Source organism: Hylobates moloch, unplaced genomic scaffold (genome assembly GCF_009828535.3).
Source record: "Hylobates moloch isolate HMO894 unplaced genomic scaffold, HMol_V3 SCAFFOLD_2, whole genome shotgun sequence".
NCBI lineage: Eukaryota > Metazoa > Chordata > Mammalia > Primates > Hylobatidae > Hylobates > Hylobates moloch.
Window position 1 is genome coordinate 92,358,253 of NW_026652277.1, and position 22,054 is coordinate 92,380,306.

The window sequence follows — 22,054 nt, forward strand, 5'->3', positions numbered from 1 at the left end:
CAAGTTTTCAAAACTAATCATGTTTTTCCCCACATCATCCCAAAGTCTTAACTCATTCCAGATTTAATTCAAAAGTCCACATTCCAAAGTCTCATCTGAGACAAGGCAAGTCCCTTCTATCTATTAGCCTGTAAAATCCAAAGCAAGTTAGTTACTTCTTTGATAAAATGGGGTACAGACATTGGGTGAATATACCCGTTCTAAAAAAGATAAATAGGCCAAAACGAAGGGGCTACAGGCCCATACAAGTCTGAAATCCAGTAGGGCAGCATTCTAACCTTAAAGTTCCTAAATGATCTCCTTTGACTCCATGTCTCACATCCAGGTAATGCTGATGCAAGAGGTTGGTTCCCATGGCCTCGGGAAGCTCCTCCCCTGTGGCTTTGCAAGGAACAGCCCCTCTCCCAGCTGCTTTCATGGGCTGGCACTGAGTGTCTGTGACTTTTCCAGCACACAGTGCAAGCTGTCAGTGGATTTACCATTCTGGGGTCTGGAGGATGGTGGCCCTCTTCTCAGAGCTCCACTAGGCAGTGCTTCAGTGTGGGAGCTTCAACCCTACATTTCCTCTGCACTGTCCTAGCAGAGGTTCTCCATGAGGGCTCCTTCCCTGCAGCAAACTTCTGTCTCGACATCCTGGAACTTCCATACATCCTCTGACATCTAGGTGGAGATTCCCAAACCTCAATTCTTGACATCTGTGTGCCCACAGGCTCAACACCACATGGAAGCTGCCAAGGTTTGGGGCTTGCACTCTCTGAAGCCACAGCCAGAACTGTATCTTGGCCCCTTTTAGCCATGGCTGGAGCACCTAGGACACAGGGCATGAAGTCCCCAGGCTGCACACATCCTATGAAACCATTTTTATCTCCTAGGCCTCCTGGCCTGTGATGGGAGGGACTGCCGTGAAAGTCCCTGATGTGCCATGGAAACAGTTTCCCCATTGTCTTGGTGATTAACATTTGGCTCCTCATTACTGATGCAAATTTCTGCAGCAGACTTGAATTTCGCCCAAGAAAAAGGGTTTTTCTCTTCTATTGCATCATCAAGGTGCACATTTTCCAAACTTTTATGTTCTGCTTCTTCTTGAATGCTTTGCTGCTTGGAAACTTCTTCTGCCAGATACACTAAATCATCTCTCTCAAGGTCAAAGTTCCAAAGAACTCTACGGCAGGGGCAAAATGCCATCAGTCTCTTTGGTAAAGAGTAGCAAGAATCACCATTATTCCAGTTCCCAACAAGTTCCTCATCTCCATCTGAGACTACCTCAGCCTGGACTTCATTGTCCACATCACTATCAGCGTTTTGGTCAAAGCCACTTAGCAAGTCTCTAGGAAGTTCAAAACTTTCCTACTTCTTTCCATCTTCTGAGCCCTCCAAGTGTCTAGGAAGTTCCAAGCTTTCCCACATTTTCCTGTCTTCTTTTGAGCCTTCTAAACTGTTTCAACCTCTGCCTGTTTCCCAGTTCCAAAGCCACTTCCACATTTTTGGGTATTCTTATAGCAGCACTCTACTCTCTGCAGTATCAATTTAATGCATTAATCCATTCTCAAGCTGCTATGAAGAAACACCCAAGACTGGGTTATTTATAAGGAAAAGAGGTTTAATTGACTCACAGTTAGGCATGACTTGGGAGGTCTCAGGAGACTTACAATAATGTCGGAAGCACCTACCTCTTCATGGGGTGGCAGAAGAGAGAATGACTGCCAAGTGAAGGGGGAAGCCCTTTATAAAACCATCAAATCTCATGAAAACTCACGAACTAACATGAGACCAGCATGGGGGAAACTGTGCCCATGATTCAATTATCTCCACCTGCTCCCACCCTTGAAACATGAGGATTAATATAATTTAAGGTGAGATTTGGGTGGATACACAGAACAAAACCATATTATCTCCTTAAAGCATAAATTTTACAAGGCCTATAGAACAATAACTCACACACAAAACACAAGATACTAAGACAACAACTAACATGAATATAACAGTACCCTACACCTCAATACTAATGATGAGTGATGTAAATGGCCTAAATACTCCACTTAAAAGATACAAATGGCAGAAAGGATAAAAATCCACCCAGCAAGTATCTTCTGTCTCTTAAGAAACTATCTAACACATATGAGCTCACATAAACTTAAGGTAAAGGGGTGGAAAAAGATACTCCACCAAATGAAAACCTAAAGCAAGCAGAAGTACCTATTCTTATATCAGACAAAATAAACTTGAAGCAAAAAGAGTAAAAAAAAAACAAAAACAGAGAGATATTACATAATGATAAAGGATTAGTCCAACAGGAAAATATCACAATCCTAAATAAATATATATATATTTAGGATTGTGATATTTTATATATATATATAACACTTGAGCTCCCAAATTCATAAAACAATTACTACTATACCTAAGAAATGAGATAGACAGCAACACAATAATAGTGGGGAACTTCAATACTCCCCTGACAGCACTAGACAGGTCATCAAGACAGAAAGTAAACAAAGAAACAATGAATTTAAACTACCCTAGAACAAATGGACTTAACAGATATTTACAGAACATTCTAGCCTACAACTGCAGAATATACATTCTTTTCATCAGCATATGAAACATCCTTCAAGATACACCATGTGATGGGTGACAAAACAAGTCTCAATAAATTTAAGAAAATCAAAATTGGCCGGGCATGGTGGCTCACACCTGTAATCCCAGCACTTTGGGAGGCCAAGGCGGGCAGATCCCCTGAGGTCAGGAGTTCGAGACCAGCCTGGCCAACATGGCAAAACCTCATCTCTACTAAAAATACAAAAAAAAAAAAAATTAGGCTGGGGTGGTGGAACACGCCTGTAGTCACAGCTACTCAGGGAGGCTGAGATAGGAGAATCACTTGAACCTGGGAGGCAGATGTTGCAGTGAGTCAAGATCACACCACTGCACTCCAGCCTGGATGACAGAGAGAAACTCTGTCTCAAAAAAAAAAGAAAATCAAAATTATATCATGTCCTCTCACACCACAGTGGAATAAAAGTGGAAATTAACTCCAAAGGGAACCTTCAAAACTATACAAATATTTGGAAATTAAATAATATGCTCTTGAATGATCTTTGAGTCAACAATAAAATCAAGACAGAAATTTAAAAACTCTTTGAGCTGAATGGTAATAGTGAGTGACACAACTTATCGAAACTTCTGGGATACAGCAAAAGTGGTGCTAAGAGGAAAGTTCACATCATTAACTGCCTATATCAAAGTCTGAAAGAGCACAAATAGACCATTTAAGGTCACACCTCAAAGAACTAGAGAAATAAGAACAAGCCAAACTGAAGCCCAGCAGGAGAAAAGATATAACAAATACCACAGGAGAACTAAGTGAAATTGAAATAAAAAAATATAAAAAATAAAAGAAAGAAAAAGCTGGTTCTCTGAAAAGATAAACAAAATTGATGGACCACTAGCAAAACTAAACAAGAAAAGAAGAGAGAAGATCCAAATAAGTTCAGTTAGACACAAAATGAGATATATTACAACTGATACCACAGAAATATAAAAAATTATTCAAGGCTACTATGAACACCTTTACACGCACAAACTAGAAAATCTAGAGGAGATGGATAAATCCTGGAAATATATACAACCCTTCTAATTAAATCAGAAAGAAATAGAAACTCTGACTAGACCAGTAACAAATGGTGAGATTAAACCAGTAGTTAAAAAAAATTGCCAGCAACAAAAAGTCCAGGACCAGATGGGTTCACAACTGAATTCTACCAGATATTCAAAGCATTGGTACCAATCTTTCTGAAACTGTTCCAAAAGATAGTGAAATAGAGAGCCCTCCCCAAATCATTCTATGAAGCCAGTACCACCCCAATACAAAAATCAGAAAAGGACAACAAAAAAGGAAAACTAGAGACCAATATCCGTGATGAACATAGATGCAAAAATCCTCAGCAAAATACTAAATACCAGCTAACTGCATCCAACAGCATATCAAAAAGATAATACACCATGATCAAGTGGGTTTTATACCAGTGATACAAGGATGTTTTACATACTGAAGTCCATAAATGTGAGAAAGAGAAAAAAAATCAAAGCTTAGCACTACAGAAAACCAGCAAACCAGAAAGATAAATGAACGAATGAATGAATGAATGAATAAAAGAAAGAGAAAGAAAGAAAGAACGAAACAACCAGAAAACACTTAACAAAATGGCAAGAGTAAGTCCTTACCAATCAATAATAACCTTGAATATAAATGAATTAAATTATTCAATTAAAAGATATATAGTGGTTAAATATTTCTTTAAAAAATCAAGACTTAACTATATGCTGCTTACAAGAACTCACTTCACTTGTAAGACCACACATAGACTGAAAGTGAAGGGATGAATATAAGCTACACCTATATCAAATAAAATTAACTTTAAATCCAAAACTGTAGAAACAAAATATTTATCATTATATAATGATAAAGGAATTGGTTCAGCAAGAGGATATAACAATCATAAATATTTATGCACCCAACATCAGTGCACCCAAATATATAAAGCAAATATTAGTAGATCTAAAGAGACTACAATACAATAATAAGAGGAGATGTCAGGCTGCTGCCATGTTGTCGGATGCTGAAGGCTAGTATGCATTGACGTGGTGGTTACTCTGAGTCTCTAGCTGGACTTGAATGTCTGTGTTGCCATTGCTCACTGTGGGTTCATGATCTGGGGGTGGCAGGCCCAGGTCCTATCATCTGGGAGCTGGACCCCAATTCTGACTAGGAGCCAGAGGAACGGAAGCTACAGGAGGTGGAGAGGTAACGGCTCCTCCCTGGGCCCTCAGCTTGAAGCAGGGCCTCATGCCCTGGCACCCCAGGCCACACCCCCTTGGTTCCAGGTGTCCTGCTGCTACATGCATAGGGGCCCTTGTTTCTCCTTACCCAATGTCCAGAGCACAGTGTCAGGTGTCCAGCTCCCCTGGGACCACTAGTCCCTTCACTAGTGACATATTTCATCACCAGTTTAGAGATCTCGGCATGCTTACAGGCAGTTATTGTTCTAGGTGTTAGGTTTCTGGGTTTACAGAGCAGCTCCAAGCTGGCAGACACGGCCCGATTGCCCTTGCTATCAAAGAGAAGAGGGCTAGGTGCTCCATGATTTAGCCTGAGGCTCTTCAAACATCCGTCCTGCTTCCACACATGGCTTCTGCCATTGGCTCTCTCCCCTAGCACCCTGCAATGACAGAAAAAAGCAATCCGATCCCAGAAAATTTGGAGGCAAATGGAGACACCTGGTGTTCTGCCCAGAACCCTGACATGGGAACCCATGGAGTAGATCCAGTATTTACATAAGGAATCTGCAGGGTCCTGGTCAGTTCCCAGGTTGGCTGAAGGCTTTGATGTCAGCACTGATGTGATCTCAAGAGTTTTAAAAAGCAAGTTTGTACCCACATTGGAGCTGAAACTGAAGCAGGATCAAAAAGTCCTTAAGAAAACTGGGGTTGCCACTTGCTCCAGTGGCTCCACTCTGTATCAGGCTCTTTGCTTATGCCAGGGCATGAAGCCTCATCCAAAGACCCGAATCACACCACAGCTTTGAAAGTGATAGAGTCAAACACTCACAGGACAAATGTACCAAGGAGATGGAAGGGAAGGAATAAAGGAAGCCAGAACCTGGAGAAGGAGAGCTATATGCCTCTTGCTGCAGCCCTATATCATCAGAGAAAGCTGCAGAAGTACTCCAGTGCTTCTGAGAGCACCAGAAGAACTGACTATGTTAGGCTGCCAAGTGATCAGAAGCTGGAGAAGTTGAAGGCAGGGGAGCCAGGTCGCTTCAGCAGCAAAGTAGTGCAGAGGAGGCGAGAGATTCTTTGACAGCAACAGGAACTTCCTGTACAAAATTTGAGCTGGGTCTTGGCTTGTGGAGATCCCTCGTGAAACACAGCTGAGCAATTATTAACATATATGGAGCAGCCTATATTTCCATGTGTGAATAAGCCACCTTAGATTAGCAAGAAGTGATGAGCCTGGACTGTGGGAGGAAAAAGCTGTTTTGAGATATTGAAACTTCCTGTGGCAGGGCTCCCAGTCTGACCTCTGTAGATCTTCAGTATTCACCCTTCGTGCTTGGGCTCACTATGTGTTGAAAAATAGCCTGTGTCGCATGTGTTGTTACAATTTTCTGTGATACTTGCAATATGTGTTTGGGAGGAAGTGGGAAAAAAAAATAGGGATGTCAACACCCCATTTTCAATAATGGACAGATCATCCAGGCAGAAAATCAACATAGAAACATTGGATTTTGACTGCTCTTCAGACCAAATGAACCTAACAGACATTTACAGAACATTCCATGAAATCACTGTGGAATACACATTCTTCTCAACTGCAAATGGAATAGTCTCCAGGATAAATATGTTAGGCTACAAAACAAGTCTAACAAATTTAAGGAAATAGAGATCATATCAAGTATATTTTCTCACCACAATGGTATAAAAATAGAAACAATAACAGGAGGAACTTCACAAACTTTGCAAATACATGGAAATTTAGAAACAAGCTCCTAAATAAACAATGGATCAAAGAAGAAATTAGAAGGTGAATTTAATATTTTCTTGAGAAAAAAGAAAATGAAAAAATAACATACTAAAATCTATGGGATATAGCAGAAACTGTTATAAAAGGGAGTTTACACCAATAAACAGCTTCATTACAAAAAATCTCTAATAAACAACTTAATGTTGTAACTCAAGAAAGTGGATAAAAATAAGAACAAACTAAACCAAAAAATAGGAGAAGAAAATAATAAAGACCAGAGCAGAAATAAATGAAACAGACACTAGAAAAACAATACAAAAGATTAACAGACTCCATTTTTTAGAAAAGATAAACAAAATGAACAATTCTTGACCAGTTACAGTGGCTCACGCCTATAATCCCAGCACTTTAGGAGGCTGAGGCAGGTGGATCAACTGAGGTGAGGAGTTCGAGACCAGCCTGGCCAACATGGTGAAACCCTGTCTTCACTAAAAATACAAAAACTAGTGGGGCGTGGTGGTGCACGCCTGCAGTCCCAGCTACTCAGGAGTCTGAGGCATAAGCATCACTTGAACCCGGCAGGCAGAGGTTGTAGTGAGCAGATATCATGCCACTGCACTCCAGCCTGGGTGACAGAGTGAGACTCTATCTAAAATGACAAAAAAAAAAAAAAAAAGCAATTAATTAGCTAAACCAAAAAAAAAAAAAAAGAGGAAAGACACAAATAAATAAAATCAGACTTGAATAATTATACGAAAACAAACTGAATAACCAGAAGAAATATATAAGTTCCTAGACACATACAATTTACCTAGATTGGATTATGAAGAGAAAGGAATCTAAACAGACCAATAATGATGAGGAAATAGAAGCAGTAATAAAAAGTCTCTCATCAAAAAAAAGCCTGGGACCTGACAGCTTCACTACTGAATTCTACCAAATATTTAAAGAAAACCTAATACAAATTATTCTCAAACTATCCTAGAAAATTGAAGAGAATACTTCCAAACTTATTCTGTGAGGTCAATATTACCCTCATACCAAAACCGGACAAGGACAAAAATAAAAAAAATAAAAAAACTATAGAGTTCCCTGATGAACATACAAGCAAAAGTCCTCAACAAAATACTAACAAACTGAATTCAATAGAATATCAAAAAGATCATTCACTATGATCAAGTGGGATTCATCCAAAGGAGGCAGGACTTTTTCAACATATGCAAATCAATAATGTGATGCATCACATTAACAGAAAGGACAAAAACCCTATGATCATTTCCATAGATGCTGAAAAAAATTGACAAAATTCAACACCCATTCATGATAAAAAAAAAAAAACCTCTCAACAAATGAGGTATAGAAAGTATGTATCCCAATGCAATAAAAGCCATATATGACAGACTCACAGATAACATCATACTGAAAGAAAAAGCTGAAAGCTTTTCCTTTGAGATCTGGAATAAAACAAGGACAACCACTTTCACCACTTCTGTTCAACATAGTACTGGAAGTCCTAGCCAGAGCAACTAGGCAGGAGAAATAAATAAATGGGAAAAGAAGAAGTCAAATTGTCTCTGTTTGCAGATTACATGATTTTATGTATAGAAAACTCTAATAACTCCACCAAAAACTGTTAGAACTAATACATGAATTCAGTAAAATTGCAGAATACAAAATCAACCTATAAAAATCAGTAGCATTTGTATACACCAATAGCAAAGTATCTGAAAATGAAATCAAGAAACAATCTCATTTACAATAACTACAAAAAAAACCTAGGAATATATTTAATCAAGAAGGTAAAAGATCTTTATAATGAAAACTAGAAAACACTGATGAGAGAAATTGAGGACACATAAATAGAAAAATATCCCATGTTCATGGATTGGAAAAATTAATGTTTTTAAAATGTCATACTACTTAAAGCAATCTATAGTTTCTGTGCAATGCCTATCAAAATATCAATGACATTCTTCACAGAAATAGAAAAACAATTCTAAAATTCATATGGAATCACAAAAGACCCCAAATAGCCAAAGGCATCTTGAGTAAAATAACAAAACTGGAGGCATCATACTACCTGACTTCAAAATATACTACAAAGCTGTTGTAACCAAAGATGCATAGTACTGGCATAAAAACAGAAACATAAACCAATGAAACAGAATAGAGAGGACTTCCAATGTTCTCACCACAAAAGAATGGCAAATGTTTGAAATGATGGATACGTTAATTACCCTAATTTGATCATTTACGCAATGTATACATGTATTGAAACATCACATTGTGCCCCATAAATATGTGTAATTATTATGTGTCAGCTAAAATGACACAATTAAGATGACACAAATAATACGTGCTCTGGTGCCTAATGCACTGATGTCAGTTGGTGACATGAGAATAAATTCCTGAGTTCTGTGCATATGAATCATCCAACTTGAGTGGCAGAAAGTTACAGAATTAACATACACAATACAATTTAGAGAACCTAGGGCACTAAAAAATAATTAGCAGAGACCTTTGCTGCTGAACAACCACAGTTAAGTTTTATGTGAATCATACCTAAGCTAAAAGTAGTAATTATCGAGAGCTTATCAAGGGTCTGGCACTGTCTTCCACATTTGACATACATGTCTACCTCAATCATCACAGCAATTTTGGAAGAGTGATACTCTAGTTCATACTCCACAGATAAGAAAACTGAGGCACTAATTATGTGGCAGAATTGTTATTTGAATTCAAGTCTCATTCCAAAGACTTTTTCCTTCTTTTTTATGTATTCATTTTTAATACAAGTAGATGTAAAGGATACAGAAGTGAAAAGGTAAAAAAATGACATAAAATAAAAAGTAAGTCACTCTCCTGTCTTTATCCCCAGATTCACAGCTCCTCTCTCAACTGAAAATCACTTTGTTAGTTCATGTGTACTTCTAGAGATCTCTTACCAGCTATCATGGTGGAATATTTTCTTTCTCATTCCAGTTTTATTAGTTTTTGCCTCATGTATTTTGTCAGTCTGTTCTCAGGTTCATGAAAGTTTAGTGTTGTTGTATCTTCTTAGAGAATGGACTCCTGTATCATTATGTAATGCTCATCTCTATCCCTAATAATCCTTCTTGTTCTGAAATCCACTTTATGTGATATTAATGTGGCTCTTCCAGCTTTCTTTTGATGAGTGTCAGGATCGTATTTATTCCTCCATTGCTTTAACTTGTCTGAGTTTTATAATTAACATAGATTCATTCCTTGCAGACAACATTTACTTGGGCCTTTTTTTTTTTTTTTTTTTTGTAATCCATTCTGACAATCTTTGTCTTTTAGTTGATATATTTAGACCTCTCACATTTAAAGTGATTATTGATATAAAAAGATTAATATCTATTGTCTTTACAACTATTTTCTATTTGTTGCATTGATTTCTTGTTTTTTGTTCTTCCCCCACTGCCGTGGACTGAGTGCTGTTTCCCTCAAATTCATATGTTGAAGTCCTAATCCCTAACGGGTGGTATTTGGAGACAGAGCCTTTGGGAGATAGTTGGGGTCAGATGAGGCCATGAGAGCAGTGCCCTCATGATGGGATCAGTATCCTTACAAGAAGAGAGGCCAGAGAGCTTGCTCTCTCTTTTTATCTCTCTACCATGTGAGGACAGAGAGAGTAAGTAGCTATCTGCAAGCCAGGAAGCAAGCCTTCACCAGAACCATGCTATATCATCCTGGTCTCAGACTTCCAGCCTCCAGAACAGTAAGAAAGTAAATATATGTTGTTTAAGGCATCTACATTACAATATATTGTTATGGTACCCCTAGCTAACTAAGATACCTACTTTTTATGCCACCTGGATACTGGGAGGCTTGATTCACTGGGGGCATTATTGTAAAAATCTATCCTAGTCTTTCTTTTAGCCCCATGGATTCACATCTCTTCCACACACAAGATTTACTCACCACCTCTGAAGACCCCCAAAATCTCATGCAATCACTACATCGGGCTTAAAGTCCAGGCTATAGTCATCTGCATGAGGTCCTGATGCAAATGAGGCTTCTTAGGTGAAATTTCTCAAGGGCAGTATTTTGAGAGAAGCTCTTCTTAAGCCATGGATCTGTGAACTAAGTAGTTATTTTCATGCCACACATCCAAAATACATTGGTGAGATGGGGAGATGATAACTTCAATCAGACTCTCACATTCCAAAGAGAGAGCAACAGAGGCATCATAGCAGTCACCGATATATAACAATTATGCAATCCTGCCAGGCACTTGTTGTCAAGGCCCACAACTCTGGGGATGGGGAATTTTCTGTGATAGAGGTCAGTTCTGTTTCTTACCAGTGGTTCCTTAATGCCTTATTTTCCTTAGCATTGTCTTTGATTTTTAGCCATTTTAATACAACATGAATTTGCTTAAATTTAGTATCACTTCCTGAATCTTTACTTTGGAGAATTTAACATAGTTATGTCCATAGATATTCCTTCTGCCTCATCCTCTCTCTTCCCCATTTCTGAAATTTCAATTATACAAAAGTTTAATAATCTCACTGAGTCTCATGATGCTCTTGCATTTTCATTTGTTTTTTGATACTTATGACTTCCACATGAACCCTGTTAACAATAACAGAGCCAGAGCAAGAACACTCAGTTGAGCTGAGATGTACTGGAATATCCAGCACTTGTTCCAGATGAGTTTGTAGACTCCTTGGACCATTAGGTCTGAAAGAATAGAAGGCTGAATTTACTCTTGAGTAACAACTAATGATATGCTGTTGCTAGAGAGAGAAAGAGAGAGAGAGAGAGAGACCATTTGGATATCAAACAAAAAAAGAAGGTCCATTATTGAAAAAAAGAGTGGGGGAATAAGGAAGGGAACCAGGTGCATAGAGGGGAGTATTGCACAAAACCTGGGTTATAAGAAATATTAGCACTCCTCTGATTTTCAGTTCAACATCCTTAGTCCAGACAAATCTTTCCAGACATTCTATTTCAGCATACTATATCATCATCCAGTTTTTATCACTACCCAACTAAAGAAGAAAAAAAGAAAACGTGGATAAAGAGGTAATGCATATGTGGAACTTTCTCTCTCTCTCTCACTTTATCAATCTCCAATAATTTAGGACAGGAAAACTTTCATGAGATTTCCACATTTATTCACAGCTACTCTAAAACACATGCCCCAAGAACGTGCAGAATTTGCTGCATAGTCTTATGCCCCCACTACGTACAACTAAATGAAGATTTTAATAGGTAAGGAAGTGGAGTAAGTATGCTGTAAGCTAGCTATTGATACTTCCAAAATAACCACTTTCAGCTTACTAAAAGGTGATGAGACAAATCAGTATCTTATAGGAGCTTGATTTGGTAGGAAAGTAAATGGACTCCTTCATTCAAATGAAAACAAAGGAGTTCTGAATTCATCTGAAAAATAAGACTTTACTAGCACAAAGAAAACCTTCAAGTTAAGTGTGTTAAAACAGATAAAATAGGTAAACGAGAAAAACAAACAAAAAACCCTTGAAATATACTATAGCAAAAAATGGTGCTGCACTTAGACCCAGAAATTGATACCAAATATGTCACTTACACACTTTGTGACCTTTGGCCAAATATTTACACACATTAAATCTCAAATTTTACAACTTTAAAATGGAGAGAGGCAGGCAAACTCTACCTCCATTATTATTTTATTAGAAGGATAAAATGAGATAAAGTGCATGAAGGCATTTTGTAAATCTCTGAGCACTGTGCAAACGTAAGACATTATTTTTATACTGATACCTATTATGAGAAAAATAAAAGATTAATTCAAGACATATTGCATGGTAATGAAAAACTCTGTACTTTAAGATATTCAGTTAATTTTAAGGTCCCTCATTGCTATAGACATGAACATTTAATCAGTCACTGGAAGAAGAAAAAAAAAAGAGATTGCATAAGAAAAACTGATAAAACAAAGTCATGCCATGTTTGCTTCGCAATCTTCTTTCAGCATTCTTTCACCCGTCCTGGCTGCATGCTTTGCATATGTGGAGTTTTAGGCCATTGAAAATATGTATATTTGTTGAATGGAAATGATGCAACAGAAATAGATGCCATTATTGTGGTTGGTAAAAATCTAGCTTAAGGGACAGTATCTGCAGTCAAATGTGGAGCTAACCCAGTAAAGCTCGGTTTGCTCTGTTATAGAAAAGGGATGCTGAATCTGCATGGGAGTAAAGAGCATTCTTTCCCTTAGGACTTTGTCACTTCTGCCGACACACCTCACTGGTTTTATCTTTCAGATCAAAGCTTTAAAATAAGAGAAACATAGGAAATCATTGGTACAGGGATAGAAAATTGGGAGGTTACCATAAAATAAACTTAATTTTTAGCTTTTTTACATTGTTGCAAGTGTAAGCACAAAATAGGAACAGGAGTTTTCTTGCTTACTTAGCAGTGTCCTATTTTCCTTAGCTATTCTTAAAGACTGAGTAAGAACACCTTTATGCCATTCTCCGTCCTGATTCTAAAAATAGTGAGCAAAAGTAATGTCATAGAGATAATATAAAAATAACTGCCATTTATTGAACATCTACTTCAGACCAGTATCTAATGTCTTATTACATTATTACACTTTGGGAGCATTCCAGGCAGATTTCATAATTCTCATTTATGGATAAGAAAACCAAGTTTCAGAAGGTTAAATAATTTAAACAGGTAACACAACTAGTAAGTGGCAAAGTGCAAAACAAAGAACAAAAAAACAAAAAAACAAAACCTTATGGAATGAGGGAATGACTCTTTACTTGCTAGGAAAATTTGTTAGCCAGGTAACAGGACATTTGGGGACTGGGAATATTGCTTTATTTAATTTCTTGATAGCTGAAGAATAATCAGAAAATGTGTTGTTATAACCATTGACACAAATATCTGCTCGTAATATCCACTTTTCTTCCCTTTTATGTAGTGGATGCAGCCAGTTTAAAACCTTTTGGAGTAAAGACAGGGGCTAACAGAGTAGGAAAAAATGGGAAGCAAAGAGAAGAGGGAAGAAGAGAAGGGGCAAAAGAAGAAACTAAAACATAATTGATTAATATTGATGTTTGATTATTATTTCAGAGCATCAGGTCATTATTTTTATACATGAATTCTGTATGTAATTGAATGAGATGCAGGACATTGAGGTGATTCTACTGTGGAAACTTGTTTGATTAGTCAGGACTTTTCAGTTGCAAGAAAAAGAAATCCCAAATTAAACCAGTTTTGGTAAACAGTGGGATGGTGGGGGAGTTTGGTGGGGAGGGATTTATTTGGCTCATGTAATTAATTGGGAAGTCCACGAAAGGAGGTTAATTTGTTGTTGTTGTTGTTGTTGTTGTTGTTTTGTTTGCCACAGCCAGAGCTGGGAATTCAAATATTATTTTCTTTCTCACTGCCCTCTTAGTTTTACTTTTCTTAATGGTACCTTAATTTTCTCATCTGTTCAAAATATGCAAAGAAAACTGTCACCAATGTGCATTGTAACTAAATGTAGCAACCCAAAAACCCGGACAAAAGGTTTGATCAAAAAAAAAAATTAATGCTCTTCCTAGGTGTTGGTAAACTTTACTTCGAATACAACGTTGTAAATTTGGTACATTTCAATGGCTTATGGGTATTAGGATATCAGCAATTTAATTGGCAATTTCAGTGTGCTGTGCAACATGCCCCTGCTCAAAAACTAGGACCTGAGATGATTCTCAACAGGAAACATAGATACACAAAATTACCTTAAAGATACTAGCTTCAGGTATGCCGGGGTTGGCTCTTATATATTAAAAGATTTTTCTTTATATAAATGAAAATTTTGTCAGAAAGGTACTGATCTGCTATGGAAGCAAAATTAGAAAGAAAAACTTTGGTATGATTCATCTAAGAAGTCTCTGGGTAAGAGGGTCTTTGAACAGAATATCTGACTGGTTGGTTCGCTTTCATTGAGATGATGGCCATACAGCAGAAGGATCATGGTCTTTGCAATCAGGTTAAGTCTTTCATCCACCATACAAATATTTCCTTAGCACCTACTATGTGCCAAATACCTTTTCTAGACACTTAGGGTGTGTCATTGAGCAAAACAGAGAGCCCCCTACTCCATGTAACAGATGACAATAAGCATTAAGCACAACAGATAAATCATATAGTATTTCAGAAACCAAATAAGTACTACAAAAATGAAAAAAGAAACAAGATATAATTAATTTGAATGATCAAGGAGTTTTTGTTGAAAAGCGATATTTGAGAAATGATCTGAAGGTGGCAAGGAAGTTTGCAAGTGGCTATCTGAGGGATAACACTCTATGCAGGGAATAGCTATAGCAACTGCCTCAAAGGTAGGAACATTGCTGGTACTTTTGAGGAATTCCAAGAAGGCCGGGGTGACAGGAGTTGAGTGAAGACATGGAAAAGTAGCAAGAGATACAATCGAAAGAAGAGGTGACTGTAGGCCATTGTAAGGATGCCTGCAGTAATTCAAGTGTGAGATGACAGTGGCAGGGTCTGGGGTGGTAGTAATGAAAGTGGTAGGAAGTCATTCTGGATATATTTCAAAAGGAGAGAAAAATATGATTTCTTGAAAGATTGGATGTGGAGTGTTAGACAGCTGTCAAGAACAACGCCAAGGCTTTTGGCCTGAAAAGTTTCAGGCCTTACTAGCCATGTCTTCACTGGTAGCTTACTTTATCTCTCAGTTTTCTCCATGGTAAAATGGGGCTCAAATGGTACCAAACGCACAGAATGTTTGTGAAGCTATTAAATGAGATACTGTTTGCAGAGCATCTGGCACATGGTAGACACCAAACAAGTTGTCATCATAAGCCACTTCCCTTCTGTGACTCACTCATCAAGCCAACTTCAGAATACGATTTAGCCTTCTCTCATGTTGACTTCAGAGAAAGGCTACACCAGCCAGAAAACACAAGAATCTAGGAACCTAGTCCACTCAGCAGTTATTGTTTTTATTGTAAATGCATTGTTAGTCCAGTTTTGTACTTGAGTCTTTCTGAGCTCCCATATTCTCAGTACAACCCTGAGAGATCAATCAATCCCTAGTAGTTGGAAGAGTCTGAGCCAGTGGAGCCTATGCCTGTGCTGCAGAGTTTTCCCCGAAATTTGAACCCTTTTAGTGGACAGTCTCTCTTAAACATATCCTGGCTCTACTAGGAGTTTTTCTTTAATCAAATGAAAGTGCACATCTAAAACTGAGACTTACCTAGACATTTTGGGAAATTTATCAACAGTATTACTTTAATTTCAGTAAACTAGATTTAGAGACACTGGTTGTACTCATAGTGTAAATATTTGAAGAAATTTTATTTTTTCAAAGGCATTATCAAAAACGAACATTTTAATGTAATGTGATTATTAATATTACAAGAACAGCTACCATCTCTTGAACATCATCTACCATGTAACAGGCACTATATTCGACATTTCACACTGTATAATCTCATTTAGCCCTCAACACAATCCTTCAAGGCACTATTAGTTTAGCTGGGCAGGCAGGGTCTAGACCCCAGTGCCTGCATATGTTTCATAAGCAACAAAGACCCTTGTGAAGCCAGATGTCTCTACTACCTTAGACCATGTTTTTGTTGTTTCCATTTGTTTGCTCGTCTAGTGGAGAGGAGAGGAGGTTGTTTTGTTTTGTTTTGCTTTGTCTGCTATTCACTATCATGCAAATAATAGATCATGTTTACCTTTAGCTCTTTTTGGCTTGTTTGTTACTCTTTGTTTACTGATCCACTCTTTGCCCCCGACCAGACTTCAGAGCACTGGGAATGGGAAGGAAACTGGAAGTAGCTGCAATTTCCAAAATACGTTCTGCAGAGCCCCGGGCTTACAAGTGGCTAACTTAAAAATGAGTCCTCACCCAAAGAAAGTCTTACAATAAAGAAAATAGTTTTAATCATGTTTCATCTAGTAGTTTCCAAAATTTTTTGACCACACAGCCCTCTTATATTGAAAAATAACTATTGACATTCCTGAGACTAGTTCTGAGCAGCAAATAGTAAGAATCTTCTTGTTACTCAATCCAAACTGCTGAGAATCTTTGCAATCCAAGGCGGAAAAGTGAGTAATGATGCTGTTTGTCAGGATGACAGATCAAGCATTAAATTTAGAATCTGAATCAAAAAGCTGCTCATGCAGAATACAGGGCAGCTTCAAGAATATGCCTTAAAATCCTGTCACTCAGATCTGTCCTTGTATAATGTCTGGGAGTGGCTGGACCTGGCATTTGCCTCTTCACCTCTCACCCCTGTCTGACCTACATATATTCTAGCCCCACAGGAACCATATTTCACATTCAGATATATGAGAACCAACACATGAAAAGCAAACAAGCCCCACCTTATTATTGCCCATCTTCAGGAAGAGCTTGAAATGATTTTTTATTTCAATAGCTTTTGGGGAACAAGTATGTTTTGGTTACATAGATGGGTCTTTAGTGGCGATTTCTGAGATTTTAATGCGCTCTCGTCACTCAAGCAGTGTACACTGTACCCAATATGTAGTATTTTATCCCCCATCCCCTTTCAACCTTCCCCACTGAGTCCCCAAAGTCCATGATATCATTCTTATACTTTGGCGTCCTCAAGCTTAGCTCCCACTTTTAAGTGAGAACATACGATATTTGATTTTCCATTCCTGAGTTACTTCACTTAGAATAATGGCCTCCGACTGCATGCAAATTACTGCAGAAAACATTATTTTGTTCCTTGTTATGGCTGAGTAGCATCTCATGGTGTATATATACCATATTTTCTTTATCCATTCATTGGTTGATTGGCACTTAGGTTGCTTCCATATATTTGTAATTGTGAATTGTGCTGTTATAAACATGTGTGTGCATGTATCTTTTTTATATTAATACAATGACTTCCTTTCTTTTTGATAGATACCCAGTAATGGGATAGCTGGATCAAATGGTAGTTCTACTTTTACTTATTACTATTTTTTTTTTTTTTTTTTTGAGATGGAGTTTCACTCTTGTTGCCCAGGCTGGAGTGCAATGGCGTCATCTCAGCTCACTGCAACCTCTGCCTCCCAGGTTCAAGTGATTCTCCTGCCTCAGCCTTCCGAGTAGCTGGGATTACAGGCGCGGCCACCACACCTGGCTAATTTGGTATTTTTAGTCAAGACAGGGTTTCTCCATGTTGGTCAGGCTGGTCTACTTTTATTTCTCTAAGAAATCTCCATACTGTTTTTCATAGTGGTTGTAGTAATTTACATTCCTACTAGCAGTGTAAAAGTGTTCACTTTTCACCACATCCATGCCAACATCTATTGTTTTTTGACTTTTTAATTGTGGCCATTCTTGCAGAAGTAAGGTGGTATTAGACTGGTGCAAAAGTAATTGCAGTTTTGCCTTAAAAGTAATGGCAAAAACCACAATTACTTTTGCAACAACCTAATATCTCATTGTGGTTTTAATTTGAATTTCCCTGATGATTAGTGACTTTGAGCATGTTTTTCGTGTTTGTTGGCTGTTTGTATATCTTTATTTTTTGAAATCCTACTGAAGCTATTCCAAAAGATAGAGAAAAAAGAAATCCTCCCTAAATCATTCTTTAAATAATTTTTTTTTTTTTTTTTTTATGAAAAGGAAGCCACCCTCCCAAACCACTTCTCACCAATTCCTACCAAAAATGGCAGAAAGTATAACACTGGGCAAAGCTTCTCTACCTGTGGTCCCACTCCTTGTTCCACCCCCAATCTGACCCACTCTCCCACCCCACTGGCAGCACCACGCCAGTTACTAATGACAGTGCCCACTACTTGGTTTCTGGTAGTCCTATTTCTGCAGTGCTGGAATCAAATTATTGGTTTAAATTAAAGATTTCATTAATTTAACTTAATGACTAGCTTAGTTAATATCTGGAAGGGCTTTTTGTTATTTGAAAGGAACACTTACCATCACTTTTATTTTATTTAATGTCCAATTTATTAAACTTATACTTCATTTCCAAAACTATGAAAATTAAATTTCCTTAAACAGTTAAACATTGATTAAAGCTTTACTTAATTAAAATATCTTTCATTATTTAAACAATAATTATAATTCTATGACTAATTCTTTTGAATATTTTTAAACTCCAAAAACAAGAGACAAAATGTGTACAAATCCAATGAGTATAAAATGTATTGCTATACTTACACCTATTTTGTAAAAAGCTGGACTCTGAGTTTATTTTTTCTCAGTATTTCTTCATTATTTTATATTTTTCTCATTTTTGTTTTTATACCTTCTTGTATTATAGCATGTTTTTGAAACTGAACCTGCTTCCTCTTCCTCCAATTAACATCTCAGATTTGTTGAGGTTCTAGGATTTGGGTAACCAACCAATTGCTTTTTGGCTGGGCAAAGAATCTGCCTACTTCTGCCAAAATGAGTCACATGTGAGCTACTAGTCATCTCTCTGAATTGTTTGTTTTGCTTTTTATAGTTAAATCTTATATTTTAGCTCACTAAGGCTTTTTAACTTCATTTTTTTCACCTAGGATTTTTGCAACCTAGCATCTCACGTTCTCTTCTGCATTTCCTTTTCAATCTTGCATGGTCAGTGTTTTATGACTCATCTCCTCATTTTGTATAGATCTGAACTGCTAACATTATCAGAAACTCACATATGTTTTGTTAGGCATTTTATTAGAGGCACCATTGAGGTTTCATCTCATAGAAAATAAGTCATAGGGCTTGCTCAGTTGTTTATTTCTTTATCTCTTGTTAATTCGCAATCTTAGTACCCCTAGTGTTGATTTCTTTCTACTTGGTTATTGCGTGAACCAACTCTTCTGAATGTGGGACACTGTTGTATCTGGTTGTTCAATGTACTCACTAGTACCAAAAGTTCTTGGTCCAGTTACTACATTTCTCATATCTGTTTGACTCACTCACTTCCTAATTACATAGAATAAAAGAAATGCATATCTATACTTTATAAATATAAATTTAATAATAAATCAAGATATTCATATATAAATATTCTCTACTAATTAAAGACAATACAACAAATACCATTAAATTTTTATTTCTTCTCACTTATAGGTGGGAGCTGAACAATGAGACTACATGGACACAGGGAGGGAAGCAACACACACTGGGACCTGTCAGGTGGTGGCATGGGGGGTAGGAGAGCATTAGGAAAAATAGCTAATCCATGCTGGGCTTAATACCTAGGTGATGGCTTGACAGGTGCAGCAAACCACCATGGCACATGTTTACCTATGTAACAAACCTGCACATCTTGCACATGTACCCCAGAGCTTAAAAACAAAAATAAACATTAAAACAGATTTTCTTTTCTCTTCGAATTATTATGCCTCTTATATTGACATTTCTTAAATTTTGAAGAATTAAAAAATACTTATTTCCATTAACTCAAATCGGATTGTCACAACTTTGTCAAAAGGAGCTTCATTGAGCTGCCCTTTTATTTTTTTAGCACTACCCCCAACATCCTTGAAAAGATTTCTTGCTTTCCAGCAATAGTAAGATGGTCTTTGCTTATTCTGAATTTTCCATTGCCTAAGATATGGAATCAGCTGCTTCCCTAGGAACGCTGGCATCTCTCTGTGAAGACAATATAAGAGACCAAATCTGTGCACATAGCTATGTGGATTCCCATGTCAGTGGTAGGCAAATACACCACTGCTCCTCTTGGCCACTTTTCATATAGACCTGGAGAGGATATTCCTTTTAAAGTTCATAAGTTTACTTTGGTTTTTCCAATATGACATGATAAATTGTTGCTCCTTAGGTTTTTTAAAGACCAAGACTCCAAACCAATGGACATAACCCATATTTATAAACCCCTGATAAGTCATTTTCCATTAGCTTGTATCCCACTGTAGTTATGGGGCTTCTATATGAATCAGGCTCACATTTTCTCCTTCATGATTGGAATAATTGGGGTCCCACAAGTGCCAGAACTCCTCCCTGACCCATTCTTTGCCATCTACTTGTTTGCTATCCATAGCACATTACGTGTTCAAGCTCTGACGTGTCTAATCTTTTCATTGCTCCTTCTACCTTCTGAGCATTCAAAGGTCTTCATGACAAATCAAGAATTTTCAGAAATTCTACTTTTAGCAGAACTATATTTCTGGTAGATAATTATATTTGCATCTTTCTTTTTCCTCTGTAAGTAAAATTTCCTTATCAGTGAAATGCTTTGTTAAGAATTAGACACTTTCCCAAGCTATAAAGATTTAGAGCGATGCAGTAGGTGGGACATTTGTCCAATGTTTCTAGTCCTTGAGCAACATTTCTGAAGGATCCCCGCTACTAAAGAGGAAAGTGGGCCCACAGGCAAGCCACTTAGAAAATGTATATCCTGGATGGTAGCAGCCCTTCTCCTCTTAGTATTTCCCCAGGGGACTTCATTACCTGAATGGAATACTTTTTCCTGCCATAGTAAGAGGCACTTAGTCCTTTGGCAAATCTTAGCCATTTGCTATTTCCTCCAGTAAGTAAATAGGATAAACTGCCTCCTCTGAGGTATTCTTTGCTGCTCAGTGCCATCCAAGTATCTCCTGGAAAAAAATAGTCTGGAGATATTAATACTATTAACTACCATTATCATTCCATTACCAAGCATATGTCACAAATTGAGGACTATTGTTACATATAATCTCAATTAATCTTAACAACTGCTTGCAATAATATCACTTTTATTCCATTTTTCCATATAAGAAAACATAGATGTAGAAAGCTGAATTTCACCCAGCTTGAAAGTGGCAGCACAGGAATCAGAACTCACAGTATCACCTCTGAGTCTATATTCTTAGCCATTAGCTCGACTTCCTTGTTCCTTTTCATCCTTTCTCACACCCCCTAATTTCACATTTAAAGAATGAGTCCCCAAAACAGATTTTATATTTCATTAGCCTAATCATAGCACAATTCTATCTAGGTACAGTCCTGGCAACAGCAACCGTTCCTTATTTTTATATGGTAATTGACAGTAACCTAGAGACCACATGCCATTTCTGAACTATGCCCATTAAGTTTATATAACATCAAAAGCTCAACTTCTCTTATTGTTCACCTACAACTTCCCTTCTGCTCTCTTATCGGTGAAATCAATTACAGCATCCTGTTCTTGCCTTTCACATATTGTCAAATCATTTCTCACACTACATGTTTAGACTAATTGTGTGAATTCCACTCCCCTGAGTTACTGGCTTTGAAAGGTTGCTGAGCTCTATCACCACCTGGCCACCAGCGTGTACACAATCTTCCTAAAATGCTGCCATGGCCTCATTTTGTATTAACTCTTTTCTGTTACCGTGAAGGTATTTCTTCTCTCAGCTCAAATTTTCCCTTTCACCAGCAACTTCATGTTCAAATATGGTATCAGCGATGATTTCATTAGAGTATGTGACAAAAAGAGTGAGGTTGAAATATTAAGAATATATATATATTAATCAACTTCTTGGAAGATAGGTATTTATTATGCACCAAACATGGGAAAAGAAGACAAAGGAACAGGAGAAACCAACATTAGAGAGAGAGATACA

General features: G+C 37.4%; 1 pseudogene; it reads left to right on the forward strand.

Annotated features, from left to right (window-relative positions):
- LOC116476661 (neugrin-like) overlaps positions 1-5,891 on the forward strand; it is a 31,635-nt pseudogene extending 25,744 nt beyond the window's left edge.
- Positions 5,892-22,054: the final 16,163 nt, after the last annotated feature.